Source organism: Canis lupus, chromosome 1 (genome assembly GCF_048164855.1).
Source record: "Canis lupus baileyi chromosome 1, mCanLup2.hap1, whole genome shotgun sequence".
Taxonomy (NCBI): domain Eukaryota; kingdom Metazoa; phylum Chordata; class Mammalia; order Carnivora; family Canidae; genus Canis; species Canis lupus.
In genome coordinates this window covers 59,324,386-59,335,931 of record NC_132838.1, presented here as the reverse complement: position 1 = coordinate 59,335,931, position 11,546 = coordinate 59,324,386, and positions in this window count along the sequence as shown.

Sequence of the window (11,546 nt, the reverse complement as noted above, 5' to 3'; positions counted from 1 at the left end):
ATCTGAATTATGACTTATATCATGTTTATTCTCTCCAAAGAATTTTTAAATTTTCTTCACATTTCATGCAAGGCAGGTCTACTGGCAACAGATTCCCTCAATTTTTGTTTGCCTCAGACCATCTTTATTTTTTATTTTTTAAAAGATGTTATTTATTTATTCATGAGAGACACAGAGAGAAAGGCAGAGACAAAGACAGAGACAGAAACAGGCTCCATGCAAGGAGCCTGATGTGGGACTCCATCCCAGGACCAGGATCACGCCCTGAGCCAAAGGCAGATGCTCAATAGCTGAGCCACCCAGATGTCCCTGAGACCATCTTTATTACTTCATTTTTGAAGCATAATTTCACTAGATTCAGAATTCTAGTTTGGTGTTCTTACCCTTTAAACATTTTTAATTTCACTCCACACTCTTCTTGCTGCATGTTTTCTGAAGATAAGTCTGATACAGCTCTTATTTCTCTAGAAGTAAGGTGTATTTATTCTCTGGAGTTTTTCAAAATATTCTCTTTGTGTTGATTTTCATTTTAATGATATTCCTAGGTGAGGATTTTTTATATTTCTCCTTGTTTGTTATTCTCTGAGCTACCTGTATCTGTGTTTTGATGTCTGTCACTAATCTTGAAAAACTTAGTCATTATTAAATTAAATATTTCTGTGTTTTTTTCTTTTTCTTTTCCTTCTGGTATACACATTACATGCATGTTATTTTCCCACAACCCTTTTATTTTCCATTCCTTTTTTTTTTTTATATCTTTGCTTTTCAGTTTGGGAAGTTCCTATGGACATATCTTCAAGCTCACCAATTCATTTCTTAGTTACGGCTACTCTACTACTCTACTGAGACTGATGAAGGCATTTTTCATTTCTATTACATTGGGTTTATTTTCTACTGAGTTTTATTGTGTAAAACTTAGCATTTTAACTATTTTAAGTATGTATTTCAGTGATGTATTTCACAATGTTATATAATCATCACCCATTATCAATTTCCAGAATTTTTTCATCCTTCCAGCAGACACGCTGTACCCATGAAGTAATAACTTCATTTTCCTTTTACCAGAATTAGCCCCTGGTAATTCTCTATTTTCTGTCTTTACAAATCTACCTGTTCTAGATATCTCATAGAGGGGAATTATACAATTTCTGCTCTTTTGTGTCTAACTTTGGACTCTCTCCTGGATACTGTGAATATTTTGTTGTGAATCTGGATTCTATTTTGGTCATCTAATGGATGTTGACAATTTTGTCCTAACTGCTAATTTGCTTGATTTGACTTAAATTTCCAACTCTGCCTCTTGGCAGCCACTCCAGTTTTTATTCAGTCCTTTTATCCTTGGCTGGTCTGCTTGCAGACACCCCTACCCATGCACGGTTCAGGTCTTAGCCAGAGATTTGAACAGAAGTTTGTACATAGGACTTGTGGCTCTTTCTCTCTAGGTCTCTACTTCCTATCATTCTCTCCTTTCACATTCTAGTGGCTGTGGTTGCCCTGAACTCTGTGCTCTATGACTTCTGTTTTGTTTTTTGTTTTTTTTTTTTGACTTCCGGGTTTTTTAGGAGAGTTTAGCTGCCCTGCACAGTGCTGATTTCACTATCAGCTAGTGATCTGAAGCTAAATGCCATACAATGAAAAATAGCCCCATTTAGTTGTAAATGTCAACTCTCCTCTAGATTCTACTTGCTTTTGTTATTCTCCAGAATCTTCAAGTGGTTATTTGTTCTATTTTGTCCAGGGTTATAGTTATATGAGGAAGAGTCAGTCTGATAAGACCTTACTTTATAATTCTCTCATTACTTTGAATAGAGACACGGTAAGAAATAGTGTCTGAGTTACTCCTTGGTTTACCAAATCTCCTTAAAGGTAATACTCAACACGATGCCCATTATATATGCAGATTATCATCATAGAACTTTTTTTTTTAAAGATTTTTTTCATTTATTCATGAGACACACACACAGAGAGGCAGAGACACAGGCACAGGGAGAAGCGGGCTCCCTGTGGGGACCCCAATGGAGGACTCCAGGAGCCCAGGATCATGCCCTGAGCCAAAGGCAGATGATCAACCACTGAGTCACTCAGGCGTCCCTCCCCATAGAAATTTTGATTCAGTAGGTCTGAATTGAGGACTAGTAATCTGTTCTTAGTTCCTTAGAAGCTCCAGGTGATCCTAATTTTCCGGAAAGTTTCGGCAAACACTCCAACAGGCATTTGCTACTGAAAACGTGGGAGCTTGTTAGAGGTGTAGAATCTCAACCTTGTCCCAAGGCAAAATGAGTCTGAATCCACATTTTAATAAAATTTGAGAAGCACTGGTTTAGGGTATTGTGATATTTTAATATAGAATATGAAACAGGTTTCCTTTCTATTATCCATTCAGTTATCAAATGCTTTTGGTGATGAATAAAATCGGCATCGGTCCCACCTTTATGGCAGACAACCAATAAATAAACAAGTGTATGTCACTATTATAGCTGCGAAGTGCTATGAAGGAAATAAACATGGTGATGAGATCTAGGCCAGTGGTTCTCAATCTTTCATGCAAATTAGGATCACCTCAGAGGCTTTTAATGTATCTCAAATGCCAAGGTTATACTCCCAGGCAAATTAAATCGGAATCTTTGGGATGGGACAAAGACATCAACACTTTAAAATATTCCCAGATGACTGCAATGTATATATAAGGTTGAGAACTGATTATTCAGGCTAATTGAAGGTAACTTCGAGATCAAGAAAGGTCTCCTCTAGTCTGAGACCTGAAGTATTAGTAAGTATCCAAGGACTGCAGGGAATGGTACTTCTGGAGGCGGGATCAGTATATACTTTAATACTGAGGAAGGAATAAGCTTAACGTATTTGAAGAACTAAAAGAGGGCCAGTGTGGATCTAGTGTAATGAGTAAGAATGAGAAAGACCTAAAGCTGAACCAGAGCCAGGCTGTAGGTCTGTGTCCACAGGCTGTATAACGAGTGTTTGGTACATTTGGGACTATCAATTTTACGTATGTTAAAAATCATCACAAGTGTTTTAGGAATTTTAAACTAATAACAACAGTTGCAATACGTTGATTTTCAGCCAAGGTTCCTCTCTCTGGCCAGTGAGACATTGTCTAAGGTATGGTTTCTCTGTTCAGCTAGTTTCTTCTCTTACACTCTATTTTTCACTTAATTAGAAAATCCCAACTTGTCACTGGGAATGGCAGCAAGGGTTTGATGGTTCAGATAGAGGCTTTGGGATGGGACACAGATAGAGAAATTATAGGATAATTGCCCAATAAAGATTACTTTTAAAATTTCATTAGACTCTAAGTCAACAAGCCTTATCTGAGTTGTTTGTTGTCCATTATCCCATGCTGGTCTGGCAACTGGGCTTTCTTGTTGCAGGTAATCCCCAGTTGTTAATAAGCAACTAATCAAAATTCAGATTTTGATTATACAGATCTGTAACAGGTTGAAACTTTCACAGTTTTTACTCTGCCTGCTTTGTCTGTAGGGAGACAAAGTGTGGAATACCAAGAGATAGTGCCCCTGGCATTGCAGGGACTCATCAGCACATCCGGGCCTTCCACAGTCATTCACTCACCTACTCTCCAAAACCTCCTATATTATGTAGTGTGTGACATAATGTGACAGGGGGTGTCTCACTCTTGCTCTCTTTGTTGACAGTCACGGCTACTTCCCATTATCCTACATTTTTCTTCCCTCTTGCTGTAGCCTCGCTTATTACCACAAAGTTATTTCCTGAGTAAATAGCATTAGCACTCAAATCATTTGGTCAATGGGTATGGATTTTATTTCAAGATGCAAATCAAGTCGCTGAACTTCCTTCTATGAAGTTTTTGCAAATTTTCACATGCATCAGAGGGCCAGGAGTCTTGATGTCATTCACTTGCAAATCCTTTGCCAAGTTAACAGAAGAAAATGGCATTCATTTTGTTTTGTTAATTTTTAATTCTGTACGTTTTGGTAAGGTTGTTCTTTTTTTCATTTACTTTTGGCCATGTATACTTTTTTTTCTGTCCTTTGCCAATTTCTTCTGGGTTATCTCTTAATTTATAAAAGCTATTTTATGCTGAAAATATCAAGGAGCTGCCAAATGAGTTGCAAATATTTTCTTGTTTTGCTGTTATGTTTAACATTTTAAGCATATTAAAGTTGAAAAAATTTTAAATAGTAAACCATTTTACTCTTTCCCTTATAATTGTAAACTTTATTTTTGTTTAAAAAGGAAATATTCAGCTTTTCCCCTAATTTTTTATGTTTTGTGTTTATCTTTAAATTTTGTTACATAAGGAACTGATTTGTCTAATAGTGAAATGTTTTGTACTTGTCTCCATATGGGACCAGTACATATAGAGTTGAAGTACATCTCTAGTCTTTCATGTATAGTTATTTTGAATAGTGTCTTTTTTCTGTGTGTGTCTGTGTGTATAGTATTTAATTTTTACTGTTATAAAGGGAAGCTTTTTTTTTAACTTAGCTGTTTTTGTTTTCAAAGATTTCATTTAGTTATTCATGAGAGAGAGAGAGAGAGAGAGAGAGAGAGGCAGAGACACAGGCAGAGGGAGAAGCAGGCTCCATGCAGGGAGCCTGATGCAAGAGTTGATCCTGGGTCTCCTGGATCAGGCCCTGGGCTGAAGGCAGGCACTAAACCACTGAGCCACCCAGGGATCCCCCTAATTTAACTGTTTTACTGAACTTTTTAGTTAGTTCAGTTTTTTGTTGATCTCAGATATAATAAGTAGCTACTCCTAATTTATAAACAATTGTGATGTTCCATCCTTGTATCTAATAACTGTTTATTATTTCTTATTTCTGGTTTCTCTTTTATTTGTGTGGACTAAAGTTTCCACAACGCATTAAAATAAACATAATGAGAGGGGGCATCCTTGTCCTGCTTCTCCTTTTTAATGCCATGTCTTTAGTGTTTCATTGTCATTTGAAATGTTGGCTGTTTATATCTTTTTATGTCGTTAAGATAATATTTTTATTGCTTCTTATTAGGAGTTTTTTTTAATTAAGAATGAGTGTTGGTGTCTTTCTACATAATTTAGAATGCTTAAGATAAATTAATCAAACCAACTATGTTTTATCTTATGTCACTTGTGAGATGATGAATTAATATGTCTCTTAAGTGCTTATCCTCTCCAGGATAAATACTACTTGATTTTAGATTGTTATTTTTTTAAATGTATTTTTGCATTTGCTTACCTAGTAACTTGTTAAAGATATTTCTACATCTAGTTCAAAATCGTGAAAGATTACACACTACAAAAAAAATCCTAGATCAATCCCAGGTTTTAGAATCCAGATACGCTAGTTTCATGCTATGTGCTGGATAGGTTTTCATCCTTTTGTTTGCCCTCTGTCAGATATGGCATGGGAACTAGTGATTTTGTGAAAGTTTGGAAGAAGTTGCCTGTAAAATGACCATAGCCTGGAGCTTCTGAGGAGTAATGCTTTGATCTCCTTTTCTCTCTTTGTCATTGGCTGGTTCAAGTTTCCTGTCTGGATTCACCATTGGTGATTTACATTTTCCATGAAACACTCCTTTTCATCAAGATATTAAAATGTTTAGCATTAGATTGGGCACAGTGTACCCTTTATAATTGTAAACTACCCACACTCATTGTTATAGAGTCATTATCCTTTTTAGTTTCGTTTGCAGGCCTCCTCTTTTGTAAACAAAAGGAAAAGGATTTGCTATATATTTCTCTATCTTGTTATTTTTAATTCGAGTCATATTTATTTTGTCGCTATGTTATTTCTTCTTTATTCTAAAGATGTTATTTATTTATTTGAGAGAAAGAGAGCACAAGCATGGGCAGGGGGAGGAAGAGGGAGAAGCAGACCCCTGCCTGAGCCAGCCTGACGTGGGGCTCAATCCTAGGACCTGGGGACCACAACCTGAGCCGAAGGCAGATGCTCAACCAACTGAGCCACCCAGGCACAGCAACTATGTGATTTCTGATTTCACTTTTTATCACTGAGATTATCTTTCTGTTCCAACAGTTAATCATTGCTTCCATCCCCACCACCCACTCCATCATTACGTCATTATTCTTCATCTGAGGAACTTCCCAGGATATTCTGGCTTGTGAATTTTTCTTAGAATTACCTTTTCTGGTTAAGGAGATCCTGGAAGTATTTGCATTGAGATCACTTTAATTATATAGATGCCAAGAGCATGGCATGATTTTCCTTTTTTCTTTCTTTCTTTCTTTCTTTCTTTCTTTCTTTCTTTCTTTCTTTCTTTCTTTCTTCCTTCTTTTAGATTTGGTTTTTTTTTTTTTATTTGAGAGAGAGGAAGAGAGAGCAGGGGGAGGGGCAGAGGGGAGAGAGAGAGAATCCTCAAGCAACCTCCCTGCTGAGTGCAGTGCCCAACATGGGGCTCAATCCCAGGACCCTGAGATCATGACCTGAACCAAAATCCAGAAGTTGGATCCTCAACCAGCTGAGCCCACCCAGGTGTCCCAAGCATGGCATGACTTTCACTCATCCAAGTCTTCCTTTGTGTTCCTCAGGAATGTTTTAAAATTTCCTTCTTAAAGATTTTTATACATAACCTCTTTACTTCTTTTTATCTTTTTAAATTCTCATTATCTTATTTTATACTATTATAAATGAAGACTTTTTCACCCTGTGATATGTCCTACTCAGTTCTCTTGTGTATGCTAAAACCATTGATTTATTAGTCTTATTAATCTATTAGTAAGTTTCCTTATTATTTGCAAGTTGATTTTTTTGAGATATAATGACATCATCAGCAAGTGCTGATTCTTTCAATTTTTGTATCTGTGTTTTATCTATCCATCCACTCGTCTATTTATCTAAAATCTGTACCTATTTATCTAATATCTATATTTTTATAGATATCTATATATATAGATATATATAATATCTATAGTTTTATAGATATTATATATATCTATATAAATATATAGATCTAACATTTATATTCTACTAGCTCTCAACCTCCAGAACAATGTTAAGTAGCAGTGGTGATATAGAGGTCCCTGATGGTAATGGGAATACTTCCAGTGTTTTCTTATTTAACCTAATAATGGCTTGTGGATTGCTATAGCTATAATTTAATTCATGGGCATTTTATTGGAATGCTGGAGGTGATTCAGTTAAATTTCATCCACTGCCAGTTTGATCCAGACACCTGATGGATTTTTGAATCTCTGCAAGGGCTCTTCCCTTGATTTATAGGCTGACCTCATTTCTGAGCACAGTTTTTAAAAACATGCTTTTCGAGGGAAAAAAGGACATATATGTAAAGTAGATATTCATGAAATACAAAATGTAAACTACTAGGCAAAGGAAGAAGATTTCTGTTTTATTTGCTATAAATAAAGTCTCATGGGATGTACCCAGGTGAAGTTACTCAAGCTAACGGAAAGAATAAATAACAGTTGGGGTGCCTGGGTGGGCTCAGTCGGTTAAGTGTCTGCCTTTGGCTCAGGTCATGATCCCAGGGTCCTGATATCAAGCCCCAAGTCAGACTTCTTGCTCAGTGGGGAGCCTGCTTCTCTTTCTCCCCACTGCTTGTGCTCTTTCTAGTTATCTTGCTATCTCTCCTTCTCAAATAAATAAATAAAATCTGAAAAAATAATAAGTAACATCATTTTTAAGCTGCTTAATTCATAGCACTACAAAGCCCATCATCTCTGGTGATCTGATCCATTTCCGCAGGCTATTAGGAAAATGATTGTTAATGACATACACATTTATTTGAACTTCGAGTTCATGCTATAGTCCTAAATCAGTTCAAAACTAGCAGCTACCTTGCTGCCATTATCCTTGTGAACTTGGTCTTGTTATGACCAAAGGTCTTCCAAAAATAAAGGTGAAGCAGAGGATGTACTTTATAGTGTTGCGAATACACATGTCATATTTTAGCAGTCCATTGCTTTTGAAGTAGTCATTTTATATTTGAGGATGTTCCCACTTGGGTCCTGCCTCCCTAATATGGGAATTCAGATTCTGTTTCTCAGCCTTTCTTGAACTAGGATGGCAGCATCGGACCCAACCTCTACCAAGGAACCCATTCACACAAACCTTCCATTTGAAGGAGCTAAGGTGTGGGATTACTTTCCATCAAGGAAGGAGACAGCAGCTTTTAGAGCCTTGGTGGCCGTGCCCCTACCAGTGGGGCCCTGTACCCTGGACTGTACCCTGGACTCAGTCTGCGTAGTTCCCATTCCCTCATCTCTCTAGGAATTCTGGAACGTTACCTAATACCCTTTAAGGAGCTGCATTTCTGCTCAAACTCATTATGGCGGGCTCTGTGCTTTACAACCAAGAACCATATTCAGTAGCTGGTCCAGAAAGAGAAAGATCACTGAGATCATAGTTCATCAAAAGCATAGTAGGAAGCTGAATTTCAAACCCTGAATATTTTTGCCTATTTGGTAGAAACTGTAGGAGCCTGTCTGTCTCTGTAACTCCTGAATAAGTAAAAAGAAAACCTCAGTTGGCCAGCTGTACCTTTGTTGGGACACGGTCTGTGTATAGTCTGTGATGTTTAGCTGATTTGTTTATGGTCATTAAATCTGCCCTTTGTTTTGACACTTAAGCGACACAGCCTACAACTTAGAGTGCGCTGTAGATTCCTAATGAGTTTTTGAAACTGACCCAGGATAAAGTTTATAAATACAGATAAACAAAGCCCATCTACTTACGATGTGTGTGCTACTGAGGTTTTATATCTTGAATGTGCCATAATTTTATGTTTCTTCATCTTGGATGTGGCTGGGGAGAAGCATAAGACTATATTTATGGTAACAGTTTTCAAATTGTAACCCTCTTAGAATCTCCTGGGATTAGAACCATTCCTTTATCTCCTCTCTTTAAACAGGACACACCAGTGATTTTTTCCAATTTATTTAGTGATGTTTTGATGTGAAAGCAGAGAGTAGATCAACTAGGATTAGAATTCCCAAGGGCTTCCTACCTGTTGGAAGAGAAAATCTTCTTTGGTAGAATTTGTTACCTAAAATGCTGTCTGTAAGGTGGGATTTCTAACTAGACCAGATTGCTTCTGACTTGAAAGAGACTAGCACATGTATCAGTTTGGGTGGGCTTGTAAGAAAAAGGGACCAGATCTTTTCTTAGTAAGGAAGTATTAGCTCTATTTTCACTAAAGGATGGTTCCATTGAAGCTTAGCAAGGTGGGGTAATATGGCCCAGCTAGCAGGTTAGCAGATGGCAGAAGCAGGTCTCAAACCCAGGCCTGCCTGCCTACAGAGCCCACGTTCTTTTCTGGACACCCTCCCCCCCTACCCCCCCCCACCGCTCCCACCCCTTCCTTACCCTTGTCCTCATGTCTCTACCACTGGGGCTCACCATGTTGGTTCTGGGAAGGGCCATGTTGGCCTGGATATGGGCACTGCCTTTCCACAGCCACTGGCGGCTCATTTAACCCACGTCATGCTGACTGTAAGCAGATTCAGCCCTCTGAATGCTAAATGCAAATTTGACTCTTCCATCTGTAAGACTTTCTCTGAATTTTCAGGGACCACGATTCTGTGGGATAGAGGTATCCCCAGGACAGGCTTCTTAGGGAACTGTATCCTCTGGGTTTTGAATAACCACAAATGACAAGTTAAATTCTCTAATTCAATTGCTTTCTCAAATTTCTACTACAGGCCACCCCCTCATTATCTTTGGACCAGCCAGAAAATGAAACTGTAGCCGCTCAACCACCAGAGAAGGCGAGCTCTTAAGACACAGCAAACTTTTTTTTCCCTTTTTAGTGAAATGAATTCTTTCCAGTTTTTAATTCTAATTTCTAATTGTAAGTAGGCAGAGATGCTGTAAAATTTTGACAAGAAACAGCACAGTTTCAAATGCATTGCACTCTGAAGTCCAGAGGACTCCAAATTAAATAAACTGTCTTTTAAATTACTTAATCAAATCACAAATCACTTAATCAAATCACAGCTTAACAAGAATGTGGTTATTAATGAGAACTGGGCCTGAGTATCTGGGTGAATCAGGACCATTATATCTATTTTTTCCCCCCAAGAGCTAAACATTGTCAAGCTTTTGAGTTAGTGGCTGAGCTCTGCATGCTTTTCTTCCCAGAATTCTCATCCCGCAGCAGATTTCAGGAGAGGCAGCCACCCGCCCTGAGGTCAAACAGGGCCTCTCCGTTGCCCTGACTGAAGGATTTTACCAAATCTTCCTTTATGTCTTCACAGCTTTGGACAGAGACCATTTCCACTCACTTTCCAATCTAACTCTGCCCTTTGATGTCTGTGCTTTGCTATTTACCTTCTGCCTCCCTGGAAAACCTGAGCCTCCTGCGTGGAGGATCTATTTTGCACACCCCTGGCTGCCAAAAGTCCCAGGCCCTGTGGATCCCACTCTCACGTCTGTGTAATCCCCTCCTCGCCTCCGTCAATGCCTTGCTTCAGGCTTCTGTCATTTCTCACCTGAATGTCACAGAGGCCTCAAAATGGTCTTCCTCCTCCCTCTCTAATCCTTGCTCCTCTCTGCTGTGTGTGCCTGCGCTGGTGCTCCTTTGTGCCAGACACCTGCTGAGACACCTTTAAAGGCTTCTTACAACTTTCATGATGAATTGATAGCAGACACCTTAACATGCCTCCCCGGTCCCCACCAGAGAGAGGTCTTTTCTTGCCCTGGCTCCTGCATTCTCACCCAGGGCCCCATCCCTTGAGGCTTGCTCACTTTCACCGGCCCTCCTGCCATGCCAGCCATCCTCTCTTCTTTCCATCACTTTCCCTGTCCCTGCCACCTGGCCAGCATGCTCTTGGCTTCAGGGCTCGGCTCAGCATCAGCTGCTCGGGAGGCCTTCCAGGTCCCCGTCCTTGGGCCCCAGGTGCTCCTCCTCCGTGGCCCACTCTTTCCTGATGCCACTGCTCCCTTTCCTATGACATTCTTATCTCCCCTGCTGGACCTTGAAGAACTAGGGGCCAGCATCTTTCTCACCCTTGAATTCCAGAGGAAGCACAAGGCCTGGCATGTAGGTGGTGCTGGATATATGTGTGAAGACCCACTGCCCGAGGGATGCTCAGAGGACTCCTTGCATCTGGGACCCTGCTCCCTGCTCCTCAGCCTACAGATCCCAGCATCGCAGCAAAGTCAGTCACTCCCGCAATCTCACTTACCAAGGTAAAGAGAGGAGACACACACACACACACACACACACACACACACACACACCTTTGCTTTCCCCTTGCTTTAGCCTCAGGTGACACTCTTTCTTGAGACATTTCTAGCCTTTGTCTATTTGAGAGACTTTATCATATTTTATCTTTGTACCTCCAGGGCCTAGCACAAGACTGGCTCATAGAAAATAGAGGAAAAACACACTTTCATCTCCCAGGTGGGGAGTCTACCATCCAGAGAGGCTACTAGCTTACCACCAAACACCCAGCTGCTAGCAGGTGTGAACCCACATATTCTAACCTCAGTCCCTACTCTGTTCCTTGGAGCGCCCTGCACTGTTGGGTGTGTGATATACTTTATAACACTAAAATTCATCTGTGAGAAAAGATCTGGGAATTTTTCATG